Source organism: Podarcis cretensis (genome assembly GCF_951804945.1).
Source record: "Podarcis cretensis genome assembly, chromosome: 4".
Taxonomy (NCBI): domain Eukaryota; kingdom Metazoa; phylum Chordata; class Lepidosauria; order Squamata; family Lacertidae; genus Podarcis; species Podarcis cretensis.
In genome coordinates this window covers 8117014-8127010 of record NC_137173.1, presented here as the reverse complement: position 1 = coordinate 8127010, position 9997 = coordinate 8117014, and positions in this window count along the sequence as shown.

Here is a 9997-nt window from a genome sequence, read left to right as displayed (position 1 = left end):
CTTTGCTTCAGGATGAGAACAGAAATCGCACGGCAGCAGCAGGAGGCCCCATTAGCTAAAGTGGTGCTTCAGGTTAAGAACAGTTTCAGGTTAAGAACGGTCCTCCAGAACGAATTAATGGAAAGTTCTTAACCCGAGGTACCACTGTAAACAACTATCTGACTTTTAGAAGACATCTGAAGGCAATCCTGTTTAGGGAAGTTTTTAATGTTTGATGTTTTATTATGCTTTTAATTCTGTTGGGAGCCGCCCAGAGTGGCTGGGGAAACCCAGCCAGATGGGCGTGGTTTAAATAAATTATTATTGTTGTTGTTGTTGTTGTTACTACTACTACTACAGTGGTACCTTGGGTTACATACGCTTCAGGTTACAGACTCCGCTAACCCAGAAATATTACCTCAGGTTAAGAACTTTGCTTCAGTATGAGAACAGAAATTGTGCTCCGGCGGCGCGGTGGCAGCGGGAGGCCCCATTAGCTAAAGTGGTGCTTCAGGTTAAGAACAGTTTCAGGTTAAGAACGGACCTCCGGAATGAATTAAATACTTAACCCGAGGTACCACTGTACTACTACTACAGACTCACTCACATGTGCACTGTACGTACGATTTAAAGCACATACGTACCACTTTTAACAGCCAAGGCGTCCCCTAAAGAATTTTGGGAACTGTAGTTCACCTCTCATGGAGCTACCCTTAACAAACTACAGTTCCCAGGACCCTTTGGGGGAAGCTTTAAATGGATGGTGCCACCATCTTGCCACGATGCACCTGCAGCTGGGAGGGCTAAAAGCACCTTGGTCCAGACCTGAGCAGCCTGCTTACATGCACAGCACCACACCTCAGCCCATGAGCAAACAGTGCTCAGCTGGCGCCCTGGCATTTTCAGCCGGTTCCTCTTGCCCTGCGGCTTGGGCACCCTGTGGCTGTTCAGACCGCCTGCTCCCTTTGAAGCTGTACCGACTGCAGGCAAAGCAATTACCGCAAACACAATGGGAGAATTTCCGTCGCTCTCTCCAGCGACAGCAGGCGGATAATAGGATCAGCGCTTCGGCCGCCTTCCCTCGCTCAGCAGCCGTCATCGCAGCCTCCGGAGCACACCATGTGGAGCGGCAGATCACCATGCGCGAGGTGTCAGGGGAGCCCAGGAGGCGCTCTGTGAAACGCACACACTCTGCCCTGCAAAATCTCCAGGCCAGCATCCATGCTGTCGATATCTATGTGTGTTTTCTTCCATTTTATTATTCATCGCATTGTAGTGATAGAAGGGACACCGGGGTCATTAGTACAAAACCCCTGCAAGGCAGGAATCTCTTGCGCAACATGGGCCTCGAACCCACAGCCCAGAGGTTAAGAGTTTCATGCAGAGGGCCTTCTCGGTAGTGGCGCCTCCCTGTGGAATTTCCCTCCCTTCAGATGCCAAGGAGATAAAGAACTTATCAGAGGAGCTTATCAGAGCTTGCAGGGCAGCGCGCAGTTTGATCCATCTTTTAGATTTAGGGGAGCTAGTCTCAAACGTTTGTTGGGGGAGACGTGGGGTTTTTTTGGGGGGGTTATTTGTCCGGTCTTCATGCTTTTTATGATGGAGGACCGCTGTAGCCACCCCCAACGACACGTTCTCAAGATGGCGGGTGAGGGAACAGCTGCAGTCACCTGCGGTTCCTGCACAATGTTTGCAGGCAGCTTTACCTGCAGCAATTGCATGTTGATTGCCCTCTTAGAAGACAAAGTCCAGCAACTGGAGGAACGTGTAGCTACGCTCCAAAGAATTAGAGAGCTGGAGCTCTTCTTGGAAGCAACAGAGCACACCGTCTCCACCAAGGAGGAGACAGGGGGCTCCCCTGAGAAGGAGGCTAGTTCACCAACACAGGAGCTAGATACATGGAGAAACGTGACTCAAAGAAGTAGGAGGCCCAGGGTTCGCTCTGATTGTTTAGAAATACACAATCGCTTTGAGGTCCTCTCCCCTAGCTGGTATAGCACCTCTCCCGGTGCTATACCAGCTGCACTGGCTCCCGGTGGAGTACAGGATCAGGTTTAAGGTGCTGGTTTTAACCTTTAAAGCCCTATACGGCCTAGGACCCTCGTACCTACGGGACCGCCTCTCCTGGTATGCCCCACAGAGAAACTTACAGTCCTCAAATAAAAACTTCTTGAAGGTCCCAGGCCACAAAGAAGTTAGGCTGGCCTCAACTAGAGCCAGGGCTTTTTCAGCTGTGGCTCCGACCTGGTGGAACACTCTGTCACAAGAGACTAGGGCCCTGTGGGACTTGACATCTTTCCGCAGGGCCTGCAAGACAGAGCTGTTCCGCCAGGCCTTTGGCCAGGGCACAGCCTGACTCCCTCCCTCGGCAATGTTCGCGGAGCTCTGGCCCAATGGTGGCCAGTGGCTTGAATTTAATTAATTTTATAATGAATGATTTTAGAGTGTTGTTTGTACTGTACTTTTGTACAGCTTCGGCTGGGGAGGGCGGGATATAAATAAAATTTATTATTATTTATTATTATTAGCATGGAAGACGAAGAGCAGACTCCATTTGAGGAGCTCTCCCTCATTACAGTCGATCAGATATATGAAGATGAGCAGCAAAGTCAGTCCTCAGGGAATGTGCAGGCGACCTTGGAACGGACAGCTCACGGAAGAACCCCAACCAGACCTAAGAGGAGGTGTGTAGTGGTGATAGGGGATTCCCTACTGAGGGGAATAGAAGCAGTGATCTGTGGGCCTGACAAGATGTCTCGGGAAGTGTGTTGTCTCCCCGGGGCTAAGATCCAAGATGTAACTAAACGACTGCAGGGAATCATAAAACCCACTGACAAATACCCCTTCCTCTTGGTTCATGTGGGAACCAATGACACTGCAAGCAATAGCCTCCAGAAGATCAAAAGAGACTACAAGGCTCTGGGCAGGAAATTGAAGCAATTAAATGCACAAATTGTCATCTCATCTGTCCTCACGGCTGAACGACGTGGCCCAGGAAGAGAGGGAAAAACAGTGGAAGTGAACAGCTGGCTCTGCAAATGGTGTAAACAGGAACGGTTTGGATTCTTAGATCACAGACTGCAGTTTCTTGAAGATGGACTTCTGGCAAGCGATGGGCTGCACCTCACAACGGTTAGGAGAAATGTTTTTGCCAAAAATCTCAGAAACCTCATCAGGAGGGCTTTAAACTGACTAATGTGGGGGAGGGAGACAGTGCTCCTGAAGGTAGGAGTCTATCAATTGATGAAGATGATCATCCAAATGTCATAGACCAAATGGAGCAAACAGCACGCAGACCTAATGGTGGGAGGAAAAAATCCTTAAATAAGAGACACGGGGGAATGATTAATGGACTTCAATGTCTGTACACTAATGCGCAAAGCATGGGAAATAAACAAGATGAGCTTGAGCTCTTGGTACAGCAAACTAAATATGACATAATATCACTGAAACCTGGTGGGATAAGTCCCACGATTGGAATGTAATAATGGAGGGATACAATCTATTTCAGAGAAACAGACCAGACAAGAAAGGAGGAGGAGTGGCGTCATATGTCAGGGATGTGTATACCTGTGAAGAGATCCAAGATTTAGAACCTCAAAGCCAAAGTGAGAGCATTTGGGTCAAAATTAAGGGAGAGAAGAATAACAGAGACCTCATTGTGGGGGTTTACTATAGATCCCCAAGCCAAACGGAGGACATAGATGATGCCTTCCTGGAACAGATGGCCAAGCATGCAAAAGGAAGGGAGATAGTAGTAATGGGGGACTTCAATTACCCGGATATTTGTTGGATGTCAAACTGAGCCAAGAGCATAAGGTCAAACAGATTCCTCACTGGCCTTGCAGACAACTTCATTGTCCAGAAAGTGGGAGAAGCAACAAGAGGAACAGCCATTTTAGATCTGGTCCTAACCAATGTTGATGACCTGGTTAGTGGGGTAGAAGTGGAAGGATCATTAGGCGCGAGTGATCATGCTCTTCTGAAGTTTACTATACAGCGGAAAGGAGCAGCCAAGCATACTAGGACTCAATTTCTTGACTTTAAGAAAGCCGACTTCATAAAACTTAGGGAAGTGCTGGGTGAGATCCCAAGGACAGTAATACTAAAAGGAAAGGGAGTTCATGATGGCTGGGAGTTTGTTAAGAAGGAGATAGTAAAAGCACAACTTCAGGCAATACCAATGAGACGGAAACATGGAAGGTGCCTAAAGAAGCCAGGGTGGCTATCTAAAGAACTTTTAACTGAGTTAAGATTAAAAAAGGATGTGTACAAAAAATGGAAAAGGGGGGAAACCACCAAAGAGGAATTCAAACAAATAGCCAGCACGTGTAGACACAAAGTCAGAAAAGCTAAAGCACAGAATGAACTCAGGCTTGCTAGAGAGGTTAAAAGCAACAAAAAAGGCTTTTATGGGTATGTTCGTAGCAAAAGGAAGAACAAAGAAACAGTGGGGTCACTCAGAGGAGATGATGGTGAAATGCAAACAGGGGACACAGAAAGGGCTGAACTCCTCAATGCCTTCTTTGCCTCAGTCTTCTCTGATAAAGAAAACAATGCCCGACCTGAAGAATTTGGAGCAAATGATACAGCAGAGGAAACACAGCCCAGAATAACTAAGGAGATAGTACAAGAATACTTGGCTAGTTTAGATGTATTCAAGTCTCCAGGGCCAGATGAACTGCATCCAAGAGTATTAAAAGAACTGGCAGATGTGATCTCAGAACCACTGGCAGTCATCTTTGAGAATTCCTGGAGAACAGGCGAAGTCCCGGCAGACTGGAGGAGGGCAAATGTTGTCCCTATTTTCAAAAAGGGGGAAAGAGAGGACCCAAATAATTACCGCCCAGTCAGTCTGACATCAATACCAGGGAAGATTCTGGAGCAGATCATTAAGCAAACAGTCTGTGAGCACCTAGAAAGGAATATTGTGATCACCAATAGTCAGCATGGATTTCTGAAAAATAAGTCATGTCAGACTAACCTGATCTTGTTTTTTGACAGAATTACAAGCCTGGTAGATGAAGGGAATGCAGTGGATGTAGCCTACCTTGATTTCAGCAAGGCATTTGACAAGGTGCTCCATGATATTCTTGTAAAGAAGCTGGTAAAATGCGGTCTTGACTATGCTACCACTCAGTGGATTTGTAACTGGCTGACTGACCGAACCCAAAGGGTGCTCATCAATGGTTCCTCTTCATCCTGGAGAAGAGTGACTAGTGGGGTGCCACAGGGTTCTGTCTTGGGCCCGGTCTTATTCAACATCTTTATCAACGACTTGGATGATGGCCACATGACCCGGAAGCTGTCTGCGGACAAACGTTGGCTCCCTTGGCCTATAGATTGAGATGAGCGCCGCAACCCCAGAGTCGGCCACGACTAGACCTAATGGTCAGGGGTCCCTTTACCTTTACCTTTTACAACCTGAGCATGAGATGCAGGAGCTCAGAGCATTAACAATTCAACAGATCTTAATTCTCCATTAGTCGCAACTTTGGATCCAGCACAGAGCACGCAGGTCTCTGTGTCTCCCACTTCCTGCCTGCTTCCAGCTCAGCTCTCACACAAAGCTCTAGCTATTGTTCTCCTATTTATCTACTTGCACCTATTTATCTACTTGCACCTACACCCATTTATCTATTTGCACTTGACGTGCTTTCGAACTGCTAGGTTGTATACATGTGTAATAAAAGCATTTATTCTAAAGACATGGTTGACCCTTCTTGGCGAGTGCTTGGAACCCCTCTCACTGCTCAGAGACACAGGTGACGTGAACTTTATATTCTTATAAGCAGCATCTAGGTTTCAGCTTTTCAGCTTTCAATGAAGACAATCTGATTTTGCAGAACTTTTCATGGATAATTTATCGCACTCCCGCTGTTTTCTTTATTGCTGCTTTTTATTACTATTATTGCTGCTGCTGCTCTTGCTGCTCCCTGTGGTTTGTCTGAATCTTAAAAAAAAAACAAATTACAAGATGCGTTTAATAAATAAATCAAAATAGCGATCCAGCTTGCTGAACAGTAGGATAGAGATTTAAAAATGTGCAGACGACAGCAACCCGAATTGCACCAGTCAAGAAATTTTATCCACCGGACTTCCAACGGGCCTGAGTTTGTACGGCAGACCAACCTGAAGCATCGTGGCATCGCCGGCGAGCACAGCTCCAGAACTTTTGGCCGAGGAGAGCATGGCACCGAGATAAGCAGGAATGTGATCCGGCGGTGGAATAAGAGGCCTTTTGTTCAGCAAACAAGGTCCGAGTCAGTAGCGTGTTGTTGGGAGAGTCACTCCATCCGAATGGCCTGCGAATAAGATACGGGAATAGAGAATGCATAGGCTCTGTGACTCCCTTGGGAACAAAAAAACATATTAACCCAAGAGATCACTTATCAAGAATGTGACTGTAAAGAGAGGCCTATGAAAGGGATTGATTGATGTCCGGGAGCATGGCGTTCAGGTTTTAATGAATAACAAGCTCTTAGCCATTATTGATTAATACTGGGAAAGTATCTACCGTGTCTGTTGGTTGTGGCAATCTCTGGCTGCTTCCAGGGTCGGGGAAACATCCTGCAATCTGGTATTCTGTCACATCGAATACACCGAGGTTTTAGTCCTCATGGCTAAGGAGAGCAGCTAAGCCTATTGCTTTCTTTAAAGCAGAGGAGCTGTTCTCCTTTTCCATGATTTTTTTTGTCTTGTCTTTTTTGCCCAAGTTAAATATTTACAGGAGTTACAGCGCAGCTGTAAACAGAGAGATGTTTCAAAGCCATTAGAGAACCAGAGTGGAATCAGCAATGACTGGGAACTGAACCCAAATGCAGTTAATGGGACAAGCTACATAGATATCTCCCATTTTATCAAGCACATCCCAGTGGGACTATTGGCTTATGAGTTCCAGCCTTGCTCATCAAAAAACACTCCTTCCTCCTTACACCTTCCAAATGGGATATGTCTGACTGCCAACGGTTTTTCCTGGGTCTTTTATCCAGCTGTGTGATGCAGAAATTAAGCTATTGGCAGTTTTCTCAGCAGGGAGAGAAGTAAAAGCTTCACTCACAAGAGTCATAGGAACGTGCAAGCCCACCCACCACGACACGGTGATTGCCTGCGAGCGCTCCAGTTGGAGAACCCACACTGTGATCAACTCCCGCCCGGAAACCTGTGTCCCCACTGTGGAAGGATGTGTGGATCCAGAATCGGCCTCCACAGTCACTTACGGACTCATTGTTAAAACCGTGTTTATGAAGACAATCTTACTTGGCTACGAAGAAGGAAGGAAGGAAGGAAGGAAGGAAGGAAGGAAGGAAGGGCAAAGGTTTGCTTGCTTAACTTCTACGCTGCTGTCAAAGGCACAGGAGCAGAGTCAACAAAGAAAGTTGACAACTCTAAGCTGGAGGTACGATTGGCCTTCATTTCTGTACATCTTTCTGGGGAGAAGCCCATAAAAGCAACTCAATAATAAGCTGCAGAAACAGTTTTGCAGACTGAAAACCAGCAGAGGTGATGGGAGTTTCCAGGGTACTGCGCTAAATATCACATGTACCACATTCTGCCTGTCTGGAGAGAAGTCACATGCTCTCCAGACATTCCTCAGATGAAAATAAGGACATTTCTCATTCCCCACCAACTGGCCCTTCTTAACACACACACCCATTTTTGTCCCATCCCCCCTGCCACCATTTCAGCAACAGGAAGCTCCAAGCTGGGCATGTTTAGCCCGGAGAAGAGGAGGTTAAGGGGTATGATATGATAGCCATGTTCAAATATATAAAAGGATGTCACATAGAGGAGGGAGAAAGGTTGTTTTCTGCTGCTCCAGAGAAGCGGACACGGAGCAATGGCTCCAAACTACAAGAAAGAAGATTCCACCTAAACATTAGGAAGAACTTCCTGACAGTAAGAGCTGTATGACAGTGGAATTTGCTGCCAAGGAGTGTGGTGGAGTCTCCTTCTTTGGAGGTCTTTAAGCAGAGGCTTGACAACCATATGTCAGGAGTGCTCTGATGGTGTTTCCTGCTTGGCAGGGGGTTGGACTCGATGGCCCTTGTGGTCTCTTCCAACTCTATGATTCTAGGACACAGGGCCCATAGCCTTCAAAAATGTACAGTGGTACTTTGGGTTAAGAACGCCATTCGTTCTGGAGATCCATTCTTAACCTGAAACTGTTCTTAACCTGAAGCACCACTTTAGCTAATGGAGCCTCTCGCTGCTGCTGCACCGCCGGAGCACGATTTCTGTTCTCATCCTGAAGCAAAGTTCTAAACCCGAGGTACTATTTCTGGGTTAGCGGAGTCTGTAACCTGAAGCGTCTGTAACCCGAGGTACCACTGTACTGAGAAACCCCCTTTATCCTGGTTTTATTTTATTTCATCCTTTGGTAGATTTACAAAAAGGAAAAACACACACGCACACCAATAAATAAATTTTAGAAAGGGGCAAAAATAGGCACAGATGCACAAAGCTGGTGTTGGTGGAGGGGGGTCTGTGGTCTAAACCACTGAGCCTCTTGGGCTTGCCAATCAGAAGGTTGGCGGTTCGAATCCCTGCGACGGGGTGAGCTCCCGTTGCTCGGTCCCTGCTCCTGCCAACCTAGCAGTTCGAAAGCACGTCAAGTGCAAGTAGATAAATAGGTACCGCTCCGGCGGGAAGGTAAACGGTATTTCCATGTGCTGCTCTGGTTCACCAGAAGCGGCTTAGTCATGCTGCCACATGACCCGGAAGCTGTATGCCGGCTCCGTTGGCCAATAAAGCGAGATGAGCGACTGGACCTAATGGTCAGGGGTCCCTTTACCTTTACCTAGGATGAAATCAGGAGCCAGGATGGTTTTTGTAATTCCGGGACTGTCCTTGGAAAAAGGTAAAGGACCCCTGGATGGTTAACTCCAGTCAAAGGCGACTATCGGGTTGTGGCTCTCATCCTCACCTGAGAGACCGGTAGTGTTTTAGAAATTCCTTCTCCACACACAGAGAGAGTTACAAAAATTCAGGATGACCAGCCCTGGCTCAGCAATTTCCAATTACGGATTTCCTCGGTCACATAAACAACGAGGCTTCCTGTAAACATTTCTCACTTGGAAAAATACATAATTTCGCTTTGGAACTAAAGAGGGGCTTAAGCTGTTTCCTAGGGAGTAAACATCCACTTTTACTCGGCCCTGCCAATTAAATCCTTCAAGCCCTCTGCAATTTCAAAGGAAATTCTGAGCAATTAAATATAAACAGCACAGACTCTGTCTTCTAACTGATCTCAACCCTGAACGGGAGAAGAAGGCTGGTTGGCAGGGCAGGGCGAAACTGCACCATCTCCTTTCTAAATGTTCAATGGCATTTGCTTTGCCATTGAGTCGGGTTTCATCCCAACCACCTTAATCGGCAATTCCGGATCTTTGCAAACAAAGCAAGGTTGTTCTCTTGGTTGGGACATAAACAGGGAAACCTGAGCATGCATGCAAGGAGCGAACGAGAGCGGGTTTGCGGGGACACTTTCCTGTCCTTGTGCCTTCAGCAAGACCTTCATCTTCAGAAATCAGCAGAAGATAGGGTTGCCAGGCATCCGGAATACTGCAGCCGCAAGCAAAATGTCTGGGGAAATCCGTACTGTTATGTACTGAGTTGAATACGATTCAAAATGCAGCAGCCTGATTGGTCCTAGAACAATAGGGTCCAGAATGCAGCAGCCTGATTGGTCCTAGAACAATAGGGTCCAGAATGCAGCAGACTGATTGGTCCACAGGAGCCACCCAATCCAGCTCCAGGTGGAAGTGAATCCGCAACCTGATTGGCCTACAGGAGAATCCCGGAATTAGCCAATCACGTGGGGCCCATTGTGTAAATAATGTATATAAAGCAGACGTTCTGGGGGAACTTCCATTCCTCCTCACTACTATGAGCTGAATAAAGAGCATGAAATCCACTCTCAGCTCCGAGTGTATTTCACGTACGTATGGCAACCCATGTCTCCTGTGTCATTTATGCCGATTTCCCTCAGAAATAGCTCAACAACTTTGGCCAAAAC